Consider the following 13429-nt stretch of genomic DNA (forward strand, 5'->3'; position numbering starts at 1 on the left):
CCTCCACCCTTCACCATTCTCTGCCATGCCGTGAGTACTTTCTTCCTCATTCCCTGCTTGCCCCGGTGTGTCCGTCCCGGCTACACCCATCTCTTCCTCCTCCCTGTTGTCCTGCCAGTTCATGACACCCGTGATCTTTGTTCTTCCAGCCTCCACTGGCCAAAGGTCTCCTGCACACCCTGAAATTACTCTGCCCATTTTCCCTTGTTGCCCCCTTATGCTTGAAATTGCCTTGAAGAACACCTACGCAATTCCACTGTCCTTATCTCATCCAAATCCTTCCTCAAAACCCACCTTTTTCCTTGAAGCCCTTGGCACAGCCCCTTTTTCCCGGTACCCTACTGTAACCAAGCCTATGTGGTTTAGTTCTTGGATCTTGACTTCAGAGAACAGCTTGCAAAGACAAGCGTGGGGAGAGATGGGGGGCACAGTTTTCTTGGGAAGTATGCTCTTTAAACCCCTCCAGACTGGTTGGTTTGTTGTGGGTGTATTCTGCAACATACCATTGATGCAACAGTGCTGTGTGAGTGGTAGATTTCTACCAGGCCATTCACACATCATTCTACTTTATTAGGTCTGTGTTATTGCACCGTTGCTGTGCAATAGTGCACACAAAAGTTGTAGTGCCACAAAAGTGGGACAAAACAAAAAACCCAGAACATTTGTAGTATGGAAAATTCCAGGATTATAGCAGGAAGTTATGGGACATGCTGTTGGAAGTTTCAGGTGCAACTCAGTTTGTAGAAGAGGGATTAGCTTGGGCTTGAGACAGATAGAGGAAGGCGCCTCCAGATTCCCACACTATCCCTACCTCCAGATTCCCACACTATCCCTGCATGTTGGACGCCTTCTGACCTGAGGGGCTCATCTTCCAGCGTCATAACTTTTATATGCCTGTTGTCTTTGTCCATGGAGTTTTCTTGGCAGGGATACTGGAGTGGCTTGCCGGTTCCTGCTCCAGGTGGACCATGTTTGGTCAAAACTCTCCACTATGACCTGTCCATCTTGGGTGGCCCTGCACGGCATAGCTCATAGCTTCTCTGAGTTATTCAAACCCCTTCGCCACGGCAAGGCAGTGATCCATGAAGGGGACTATCCCTGCACTTTTGACCTTTTAGCTGACATCCCTATTTGTTTGAAGCTAGACTGATATATCTTAGGTTGCATCCTGTTTACAACTTCCTTCTCCTCCTGCTTCGTTATTTTCTTACTCTACAAGCATTCTCTGTATGTGACTGCAATGCGTGAAGTCAGCTCTCTAACCAAAAATTAACAAGCCATACACTGCTCATTCGACATACCAAAGAGCTCCAATCAGTAATTGGCCAGAAGTCTTCCAATACACGCACCAATTGGAAATGAATGTTCGCCCTGAAACTCTTGGAGGTGCAAATGGTATTGGAAGCAGGATAACTGCCCCAACACCATCATGAGCACAAATCTTTTATGAATGCAAAATCAAAAGGCTGTCTGGAAGGGATGTTGGGCATGACAACCCCATCTCAAATCTTACCAGTTGGTGAGCTGGCCGTCCAAATTCCCAGGTAACATTGTCATAGAACTGTCACTGTGGCTGCTTCTCTCTCCCTTTTCTCTGCCACCTTTCAGACTTTCAGGATTGTGAGATCCTTCAAGCAGAGGCTTATCTGTGTAAAGCATTGTGTACATTGCTGGCCCAGTGTGAATGCAAATTCAGCTGCAGCAAGAGATGCATGCTTTTGCAGCTGGGGAAAGTCTACATAAGGAACTTTCCATTCCCAATGCAAGCATCAGAGAGCTCTGCTGTAACTTGTAACAGAGCTTATTTCTGTGAGTGTGTCCTATGTGGATCACAACCAAAAATCCAAGGCCCTTGTAACCCAGAGGAATGCAGGAGGGTTGCCTTTGTATTTATGCAGTGCCAATGGAGTGCTAAGTGCTGTGAAGAACAGTGAAGCAACATGATTCCCATTTACAATCCCTGTGTTGGCTCCCCGCTCCTCTTTGCCTGAATGCAAAATGCAACCAGTTTGTTTTTGCTGGAACCAAATCAGCAGTATTTGTATTTGCTGTGGGGTGCAATATAATGAATGTGTCCAATCACACCCTGCGCAGCTCCAAACTGGGAGGGGGAGTGTCAAGAAGGGCTTATTCTCTTCCTGGTGCCAATATAGGTCGAGGAAGTCTTTGCTTTCCAACCCGCCCACAGTGATTTCTCTGGAGAATCAGATGAGTGGCCAACTTTTTGTATTTTTCTGGTGGGGCTTTTGTGCCATAAAGGACTTGTGTGGCAACCATTTGTTTGAACTCTGTAAGGAAAGGGTGGGAAACGGGTGGACCAAAGGCCAACCTTCACGCAGATGAAAGGAAAGGAGTGCAGGACGAGGTGAGGTGACGGAGAGAGGGAAGCCTTCTAAAAGCAATCAGTTTCAGTGTCTGGCAAGCAGGACTGTAGCTCAGTGGTAGAACATCTGTTTTGCATGCAGAAGGTCCCAGGTTCGATCCCTGACACCTCCAGGTTGGACTGGAGATGTCCATGGTCTGAAGCCCCAAACAGCTCCTGTCAGACAGTGTATTTGGGAGCCAGTGTGGCGTAGTGGTAGGAGTGTTGGACTGGAACCTAGGAGAGCAGGGTTGAAGTCCCCACTCAGCCCTGAAGGCCACCAGCCTCACAACCACCCAAGTTTCTGAATTACGAACCCAGTTGCACACATGCATGCACACGTGAGGGAGCCAGAGGCCAAGATAGAGACAATATGCTTTTCTTGCGCCCGTCCCCACCATGCCATGGCACTGCGCACACCCCTCTTCCTCCTTCGTCAAAGATGATCTGACATAATCTCCCTCTCCGTCTCCTGACATGCCAACCCCAGCCTGACCCACTTCACCGGAGTTCCAGGGTGCCAGTGGCAGGGACCATCTGCTAGACTGCCCTCCTGCCAGAGCGCATTAGGGTCAGGGTGGAGCCAGCTAATCATGGGCCCCCGCAGGGAGGAAAGAGGCCTCTTTCGGCCGGAGGCCACCGGGGACCCAAAGCAGCAAAGTCAAAACACTTATTCTGCCCACTGCCAGGAAATGAAAAGTCCCTCTCTTTGTGTTTCCATGCATTAAAGACAAGACAAATGGCAGGGGAGGATGGGGTGGGTGGGATGCCCTTCCCAGGTTGATTGGCAAAGACCCACAACTGGGTGGAGCTGAGCTGTCCAGCAAGGTTGGAGGAGTCCAGGGGCTGGTTTTGTAATCATTGTTGCCTAAGCTAACTTCATGCCTGGAAACTACCAAGCCTGGAGATGTTGCCACTGTTCCCTTGCTCAGTGCAAGGGTCTGAGAGCACTGAAAGGCGTCCCTGCGCTGGCTCCCAGGAAGGGCCTGTTATGAGCAGATCCACACCAGACATTTATAGCACCTGGTTTGCCCCAGAGAATCCTGGGTACTGTGGTTCATTAAGAGTGCTGGGAAATGTAGCTCTGCAAGAGGGAAAATACAGTTCCCAGGGTTCTTTGGGTGCTTTGGATGCACTGGCGGAGGAAGAGGGGCACGGGGGGAGCACACTGCCCCCAGCAGCATGATCCCAGCAGGGTGCCATCACAGCTACCCCGCCCATGCTGGCTGCCCTGCCTCCACAGGACGCGCACACACACACACCCCAGGACGCACGCCCCGCCCTTACCTGCTCTCCGCCACCTGGTGCTGGAGCATGAAGCTCCGCCACTGTTTGGATGTACATTGAATGGGAATTCAATGCATACTGGTGACACTGTACTAGGGCAGACCAGGAGGAGCTGAAGTTTTTCCTCTTATAGAACAGCCAGTACATCTTTCCAAGTCCAAAGGCAGCTAGGGAGATAGGCTGAGCACATCACTCTGGAGGCTTTTCTGGGGCTGGAAGTGGTTGCAGAGAAGAGCAACCAAAATGATCAGGAAGTTAGGATATGTTCCTTATGAGGAAATGGCCTCATTGATCTGACAGCCCAAAATGCAGCGCATGTGAGGCAAACACTTTCTTTAGCCTTTCTTTATTTAAGCTGCTAGCCATGAGGGCAGTGTTCTGCTTCCGCCATCAGAGACACGGTGACTCTGAACATCAGCTGCTGGGAATCAAATGGTGAGAGTGCCACTGTTGCACCCCTGCTTGCCAACTACTGAGAGACATTTACTGTGATAGGGAACAGGATGCGGGACTAGATGGGCCTTTTGGCTTGATCCAGCAGCCAGACTCTTCTTACTTTCTTATTATATCAACTTGCCTTTCACATTCATGGTGCAAGCTTTCAAATTGAACAGGGCTCTTCCTTTGCTTGGATGATGGTCAAAAAGAGATTGAGCATGAAACCGAGAAATATGTTTCTGCACTTAGCCGTTTTGTCTTGCAAAGCTTTTCCTTCCACCCACTTTTTTCAACCCAAGCCTCAAAAAAACAAAAATAAATAACCCCCACCACTTTAGCAAGCCTGACAGTCTCTGTATGACAAGGAAGGCCTTGCAGGGATGTCTCCACCTGGGGGGCCCTTCCCATATGCCTCCCGTTCAGCTGGCATTGTGGCGTCTTTGTTGCACGTCACCCTCGGATCACAGGCGATGGGCATATGTGGGCTGACAAGGTGGCATCGCCACTAGCCACCCTGCACAGATCAGCGGCTCCGCTCGACAACATCAGATGTGACAACTACAGTACAGCCAATGGCCTTTCAATGCGATTCTTTGCCTCGACTCAGGCCCTTAGGCGACACCTCCCTTGCCCGCCCATCTCTCCTCCTTCAAATGCACACGCTGCACACATTCACACACAGGGGGAGAGGGGGTTGTATCGGAGGAGCTGCTTGATCCCCTCCAAATCCTCCAGGGCATGGTATGAACTGTCCCTGTCATCTTTCCACAGGAAGGTAGTCTGGGCTTTGCCTCTCCTAAAACCCATTGCTCTCCGATCTCCTCGGAATGTCCTCTGCCATCATTCCAGCGACGAGGTCAGGCTCAGGTTTTGCATCTTCAGCGGAGAAATAAAAGGTCCAGTGCCCCATACCCCACTTGGAAATGCCTCTTCTGGTAGACGCCTGCCCCCACTCCCAGGTCTTCACTGGAAGTTCTTTGAGGGAGTCCCTATTGCTTGAGAAATGCTGGAGGGAGGGAGGATTTCAAATCGTTTCAGTTCAGCCGGACATTACTGCCAATATCTAAAGTCATACTCTACCTAAAAGTATTTTAACTGTTTTGGTTTATGGCCTCTGGTGCATTCAGCAGGTGGAAGAATGGCCTATGAAGAGCATAAGAACATCCTTGCTGGACCAGGCCCGTCTAGTTCAGCATCCGGGGGCCTGTGGGAAATCCTCAAGCAGGACCTGAGCACAAGAGCAGCAACTGGTGTTCAGAAGCATCCTACCTCTGACCCATGGAGGTAGACAGCCATGCGGCTTGATAATGTTCCCCTGTTTACCCCGCCTCCAATTCCCGTTCCTTCCTCTCTTGTTCCCATCCACCTCCAGGTCAAATGTTAGACTGCAAGCACTTTGGGGCAGGGACCTGTCCTCTTACATTCTGTAAAGTTTAAATAGGCAAACCAACAGCACCATAAAAATAGAGAACAACTTTTCCAAGTGGATTTTAAACCACTTTTTTTTTTTTAACACCAGTGGCGTAGCGTGGGGGGTGCAGGGGGGGCTGGCCGCACCGGGCGCAACATCTGGGGGTTAGGGTTAGGGGGCGCAAATCCACGGGTTAGGGGGCGCAAATTACTTGCCTTGCCCCGGGTGCTGACAAGCCACGCTACGCCACTGTTTAACACAGCTGTTGTCTTAAAATTCATCAGCAAGACTTGAAAGGAGTATATGGGTTGTTGAAATATACCCTGCAAATTTCAGAGGCTGTGTACACACTCCTGTTTCACTTTGCATCCAGTGTACTCCTTTTGCTCATTTGGGAAACAGTGTGCACGCAATGTTAGCCACGATCCTTAAATATCCTGATGAATAATTACTTTGCTTGTAATATAAAGTACCTCCCTTTAAAACACTTCCACCCACCAAAACCTGGGAACTGTAGTTTGTGGAGAATTGTAGCTCTGTGAGGGATAAGCTACTCTTCCTAGGGTTCTTTGAGGGGGAAGCTTTAAATGTATGGTGTGTATACAGCCTGCTTCAAAGCACACGCAAAGCGCCTTATTTCACTCAAAGAATTCTGGGCCCTGTAGTTTACCGCTCACAGAGTTACAGCGACTCTTAGCAATCTAGAGCACCCTGAATTCTTTGAGGGGAAAGAAGGTGCTTTGAATGCACTTTCAAAGGTGTGGTGGGTATGCACAGCCTCCACCTCTTGCAGCAAGAGCAACGAAGAGTCTTGTGGCACCTTAAAGACTAGCACGTTTTTTTATGCCACAAACATTCCTGGAGGGCAGCCCACTTCATCAGATGCATGGATTGTATCTTCCAAATACATAACCTTGAGAGCTAACCTACATTGAAAATGCAAGAGCACGCGCACACACATTTTCCTCCTTGCCATGTGGCAGCAGCAGCCGCCCCACCCCCTCACAAGACTAGGTGCTCATCACAGGAGAAGGCGCACCCCAATTGCAAAGTGGGAAAGACCACAGGTGGGACCAGAAAAGAGAAGCTGGACTCCGTTGGAGTCAAACTGCTGCCAGGCTTCCCTTGGCTGGTTGTCCCATGATGGGCCATAACTGCCCCTCCAGCCCATCTCCTGGACACAGCAGGAATGTATGGCTGTATTTTCCAGGCTTTGTTTGCTGGTGCTTGAGCTCCCCCTGCTGGCCCCGCCTAAAAAGAGTGGCTCATCCTATCCTTAACCACAGAGAGTATTTTGCACAACCAGGACAAGCTGAGCTTGGGACGTTCCCCTTTTCCTGCCTCCAGTGGTGTTAAAGATTGCAGGTGTATAGGCAACCAGGGCAGGAGGTGTGGTTGACATCCATTGCAGGGGGATATTTGTGACCGGGCTGATCTTGAGTTCAGCAGGTAGTGACCTCAGTGGTGCCAGGATAAAATCAGCTCTTTGGACCAGCATAGATTGGCACAGGAACAGACAGGTTTGCAAGCTTCAAAGAGGCATTAAAAAAATGGTTTATGCTTTGGAAGAAGCCATTTTCCAATAGTGCAGATATTTCCAGTCACTTGTTAGCCCGTAGTTCACTCACAGAGTTATGCACATAGGATATGTGCAGGCCTGCACCACTCCGGAAGCGAGCTCATTGTGTTTTGTTGGAAGAGGGTGCTCTTCTCTCTTCAGGGTCCAACTCAGAAAGGGAAAGTGCTCCTGCACCATTTCTGCAGAAACCAGTTGTGCACAGCACCAATTGCTTATACCCTGTGTGTCATACACACTCCTTTATTCCCACATCCCCAAAGCAGTTCTGCGATGCTTTTTAAGTTGGTTGTGCTTTTTAAATAAATAAATAAGTCCAATAAGGCAACGAATGAAGGTTAAAATCAATAAAAGTATTGCAACACTTTAAAAAAAAAAAGAACAGCAATGTTGGAGCAAGGTGCAATACTGAGGACATCTGTTATATACACTGCAAAGGGAGGAGGAATCTATTTTCACAGCTATTTTGCTTAGTATAAGCATATTGGTATACATTACCTGGCTGGAGAACTGCATTGCCAAATTCAAAGAAGTGTAGATTTCAAGGGCTGTGTTTCAGTTTGTGTACTGTTTCAAAAAGTGTGACTTTCTCTCCCATCCCTAACAGCAGCCTTCCCCCAAATATATCTTCCAGCTCCTCTGCGTTATCCTGCCAAACTCCACACAGTCGTGTCCATTCACTGAACACCACTGATCTGTGAGGCTGATTGCACATGAGCAGAATGGCCTTTCCAAAATTAATATGAAGCTATGTGCTCCACTCTGAAAATCAGCACAGAGAGGGAAAGAGAAAGCTGGCCATGGCGTCTGTGGACCATCCTCTGCTCCTCCGCACTTTTAAACGCCCAGCGGAGATCAAGGAGAGGGGCTCCCTCCAGCCCCTCGCTCACAGCAGAGAGAGCCCTTTGCCAAGAGCTGTGCCATCTGCTAGCAAATTAATTGCCTTGGCTGGCACAAACTGCAAGTGCGTGTGACTTGCTGCACTGGGAGCAGCCTCTTTGTACCACGGCCATACCTGGGAAGGGCACGAGAGAGCACCATGCGCAGCTGGCGCCTGCTGCTCCTCTGTCGTCTCCTGGATCCTCAAAATAGCCATCTGCTTCAGCCTCGGAGCCAGCAGAGGTGACTGTGGCTTCCTCCCTCCCTCCCTCCCTCCCAGGTCAGAGGATGTGATGCCCACCAAATGGAGACGAAAACAGCTCCTCCTGCCGCCTCTGCCACTGTCCTCCCCAGTACAGATACCAGCTGGCGTGCTGATGGGAGGGGGTGCTGCCTAGGCCTAGCAGAGAAGGGGCAGAAGCGCTGCATTCTCTTGCTCACACTCGCGCATGGCAGCCAAGTGTGTCATATTTGTGCTGGTGCTGCTACGCCATCTTTGGACTTCACCCAGGCCCTGCAGGAAGCCAGATGGTCTCGGCACCTGGGCATCAAAGCGGCAGTCTGGAGGGGGAGACAGAGGCAGCAGAGTGGGCCAAGCATCAGTTGAGGGAAGGCCTTGCACTGCCCAAAGAATAGATTATCCTTGAGTGAGGCCCTTCTGGCTAGGTGAGGGCGGGAAATTGCTGGCACAAACCCGCAATGTGTGCATTGTGTGTGTGTGCGCGCGCGCAAAGAGTGGGGGGGCATTGTAGGGGGAAAGTAGGACATGTTGCATGACCCCGCAGACCACTGATACTCAGCCCGTGGGGCAGCAGCGTGCTCTGTGTTGCACTCTTAATGCTTTTGCATCATCCAGAGGGTACTGAAAGGCAAGGGAGGCAGACAAAGCCAAGAAGGAGCCATTGGGGATGAATGGATCTCTGTCCATTTTGGTTTTTCATTTTATGCTTGGGCAGGAGAAATTAGATGTGCAAATCTTCTTCTTTGGCGATCACTCGTAACCAAGTAAGATTGTCTTCCATCAACACGGTCTTAACAGTGATTCTGTAAGTGACTGTGAAGGCCAATTCTGGATCCACACATCCTTCCACAGTGGGGACATAGGTTTCTGGGTGGGAGTTGATCACGGTGTGGATTTGCCAAGCATGCCTTCCTCTTAGTGCGTGTCTCCCTTTCGTCCTGAGTTTGAGCATCTTCAAAGCCCATGACACCTTTGGTAAAGGCAGTTCTCCAGTTGGAGCACTCGCAGGCCAGTGTTTCCCAGTTGTCAGTGTTTATACTATATTTTTTTAGATTTGCCTTGAGAGAGTCTTTTAACCTCTTTTGTTGACCACCAGCATTACACTTTCCATTTTTAAATATAGGATAGGCGACACCTGGCTTGAACAGTTGGGTATGTTTAACCTGGAGGAAATATATGAAGGGCTGTCAGATGGAAGCTTGCTTTCTGCTGCTCCAGAGGATAGGACCCAAAGCAATGGATTCAAATTACAAGAAAGGACAGTCTGGCTAAACATTAGGGAGAATTTTCTTACAGTAAGAGCTGTTTGGCTGTCAAACACTCCCTCGCAAGGTAGTAGACTCTCATTGGAGGTTGGATTGGATACCCATTGCTCAGAGATTCTTTAGTGGTGGTTGGACTAGATGACTCTTCAAACTCTGCATTTCCACAGTTTTGTCATTTTCTCTGTTTCTTATTTTTCCAGTCTTAAGTTCAGTTCGCCACATCTCTGTATCAGTTTGTGAATCTCTTTGAAGTCAGTGTGTATATTGCACACACTTTGAGAAGTGGCTGACCCCATTTTAGTGGGCGCAAACATGGTTTTGTATACAATTTTACCTCAATACAACTTTATACGTGAGCAATTCCCCCCAATATATGTGCATGTTGGTATATTGTCCCCCCTAATATATGGGTTGTAATGTACACTTTTCCCTAATGTACAAATTCCTGCACATTCTTTTCACTGGAGAGTTCCGTTTCAAAATCTGGAGAAGTGTGCATTTTGAAGGATAGCTGCTTTGCAATCTGTGTGTTGTTTTGGGGGAGTGCCAGTTTCATAAGCACATATTACACTGAACTGAGCCAATTTTCTTCCCCTCTGGGTGTCAGCAGAGGGGCGGGGAGAGAGAGTTTCCACTCCCAGAGAAACCTGCTGGCTCCAGTGTTAGCTAGACAAGAAGATGCCTGCAAAGCGGGAAGGGCTCATTCCTGGCATTGGGACCCCAGGAAATGAACAACTGTGACATTCCTCTCTGACTGGGACATCCTGCAGGCACTTAGCTTGATTCTCGGCTGTCCTGCGGCCTCCTGCTGACCAGCCAGTATCCTTAGTTCTCAGAAGAGGAACCCAACAGTTCCTCAAGGTACAGCTTTTTCTAGTAGTCCCTACTGGCTCCCGATTCAACACCACATTGGCCACCCTCACCCCCAGGCACTGGAGGCTCTCTTGATTGGACAACCACACTCTTAATGGCAGCTATTCTTCTAGGTAGCTCTCTACCTAAGCTTGCCCCTGAGGATAGGTTTGTTCTATTCGCTCCCATTTTCCATTCATGATGGAACTCCAGGTGGAACACGGGGCAGGTTGTCCCAGACCAGCATCCCCTCCTGGTGCCGACTTGATGCAAAGAGGCTTGTTTTCAGCAAGGTTGCTGCATCACGTTCCTTCAGACCACCCCCTGGGAATTGATTTGAGCTGGGCATCCCCAGTCCCAGAACCTATGTTGGAAAGTCCATACCACTTTATTTTGTAGGATTGCATTGAGTGAGCTTGGGTTTTTTGGTTTGTAAAAAGTATTTGTATTTCTTTTATCCTAAGAAACAAGCATAGGGAAATTCCTCTGGCATGCTTCTTATATGTGCCTTGAAAGCACAGATTTAGGCAAGCAGTTCAATAAGCAGGTGGTATAAAAGTTTTGGTTTCAGGAGGTTCATACAGAATGAAAGGTTCAGCTCTACAGGACCTCCACCTTGTACTGCGCCATTCATAAAAATTATAAATGGAAACCAAACAGCCATCAAATGATGTTTATAGGTCACAACTGTATTTCCTTGGGTTATTGGGTGAACTCTTTTCTAAAATGTACCCTTTTTGCTTTAAGAACAAGAGCAGCTCTACTGGAGCAGACCAAAGGTCTGCCTAGCCCACCATTCTCTTTCTCACAGTGCCTCCAAAGCCCATATGCAGGGCATGAAGGAAATACCCCACTTCCAGCAAATGGTATTCAGAGAGGTGGACTGCCTCTGTATCTGGAGGTTCCTTAGAGCCACTGGCAGACCTTCCCACTTCCACAAATTTGCCTAATCCATTTTTAAAGACATCTAAGTTATTTGCCATCACTATTTTGTTTTTAAAATATTATACCCCACCCTTGTGTGGCAGTAAGTTCTGCAGATGGGTTGTGCATTGTGTGCTGTACTGTATGCCCTTAACCACAGAGTGTGATCAGATGCCTTGGCGGTTTTGCATTTGCCACATATTTAGGAAAGCTGTTGGCCTGAAATGCAAATTAAATAATTTCGTTCAATACTTTAAATATTCATCCTCCCTACTTTATCCTCACCCCTTCTTTCTTTACAAACTTGCTTGGTCTTCACCTTCAATGCAGCTCAAGGTTGCTGGTGGCTGGGGGTGGGAATGCAGACTTAAGGAACTGAGAAAGATGAGTGGGAGCTTGGTAGGATGAAAACTCTTCCCTCCCCGCTTTGATTTTCACATTGCGACCTGTTGCAAACAGGAAACATGGACCTCTGAGACACAAGCAGAGCCTGGTAGGGAGCAGCAAAAAAGCCTCGGCTCTTGTTTTCTGCTTGCCCCCCTCCCCCATTGTGACCACCACCCTGGGCAACACTCCCTCCCATGTAAGCATTTGGAATTCCTGCAGCAGCTGTTCAGAAACATCCCGGCTAGCAGACCTGGGCTTGCAAGGAGGGAGAGGCGGTCATGGTTAATCAGCCCCTGAGGCGACAGAACAGCTAACCAAAAATGCAGTCAAATGCCTCCAGCGATCTTCTGCCCTGTCTCCCCCACAACTCTTTCCAGGCCCTTGGCTCCTTGCCACCTCCTCACGTCTTTTCTCCCTTCTGCCCCTGAACCAACTTTCCATGGCTCTGCCAGGAAAGCTCAACCCCAGACTCTGCTCTCTCCCAACCTACCCTTTTTTTGCATAGGATTTGTCCGTACGGGAGGCTGACTGTGACTGTTTGTAAGGTCTATTTCAATTATGTCTGTTCAGTGTCTTTAAACCCCGGAGGGTGAGCAATCTCAGGACTTTTCCGACCCTCCTGGGGGGGGGGGGGTTCTGCCTGGCTGCAATGGGTCCTTGAACTCTGATCATGTTTGCTTACCTGGATGGAGGTTGGAGGGGGGTGTGCAGAAACAATACCCATCCATTGCTTCCCCCACTTGCCTCTCTACCCATATGTGGCCCTCAGAAGAATGCCCAAAAGGGAATTGAGGTCCTCAGTCTGAAAAAGATTTCGCTCCCTAGATGTATAGGCTTTGGCCATCATAACAGAGGTACATCTTCTCTACTGTCACTCCATGTAATTATTGAATAAGGTTGCTCAGGCCCCTAGCTTTGTTTCCTACACCACTGTTTTTATTATTGTTGTTGTTTCTGATTTTCTGTATTGCTTTTTGGGGGAGGGCAGGCTTAATGTTGTTGTTGTAAATCAGAAATGAGGAACCTGGTGCTCTCCAGATGTTCCTGGACTACAACTCCCATCATCCCTGACCATTGGTCCATGCTGACTGGGGCTGATGGGAGTCAGAGTCCAGCAACATCTGGAGGGCCACAAATTCCCCATTCCTGATTTAAATGGCTGTAAGCCCTTGTGAGTGATGTCAATACAGTGGAAGGGCGGGGCATAATTATTGCTGTTTTTTCATATAAAGTATATTTAATTATGCTTTTCTCCATATCATCTGGAATATCTCTGGCAAATTCAGGGTGCTTCTTTTAATTGCTGACAACATTATGCAGCAAATTTAAACTAATAAAGAAGTGCACATTAGCTGAAAGAACAAAGCAGAGAAATAATTTCCTATGGACTACAATTATGACTTTTTAAAAAATTGCTCCTTCTCTTGTTAAGTTCATTCACATTCAGAGTGGTGGTAAAGTGCCTTCAGGAGAGGTATATTAGCCTTAAATTTGGTAGAATGCATATCCTACATTTATTTTTTATTGTTATCAATAATAATTTATTCTTCTCCTTTCTCTTATATTCTCAAATACCTTTTTAAAAAATAATACATGGCCTTCCAAATATGGTATATAAATCAATAAAATATAAGTAAATTACCCTATTTTTTGCTCTATAAGACTCACTTTTTCCCTCCTAAAAAGTAAGGGGAAATGTGTGTGTGTCTTATGGAGTGAATGCAGGCTGCGCAGCTCTCCCAGAAGCCAGAACAGCAAGAGGGATTGCTGCTTTCACTGCGCAGTGATCCCTCTTGCTGTTCTGGCT

This window comes from Podarcis bocagei, assembly GCF_964188305.1.
Source record: "Podarcis bocagei genome assembly, chromosome: 7".
Taxonomy (NCBI): Eukaryota; Metazoa; Chordata; class Lepidosauria; order Squamata; family Lacertidae; genus Podarcis; species Podarcis bocagei.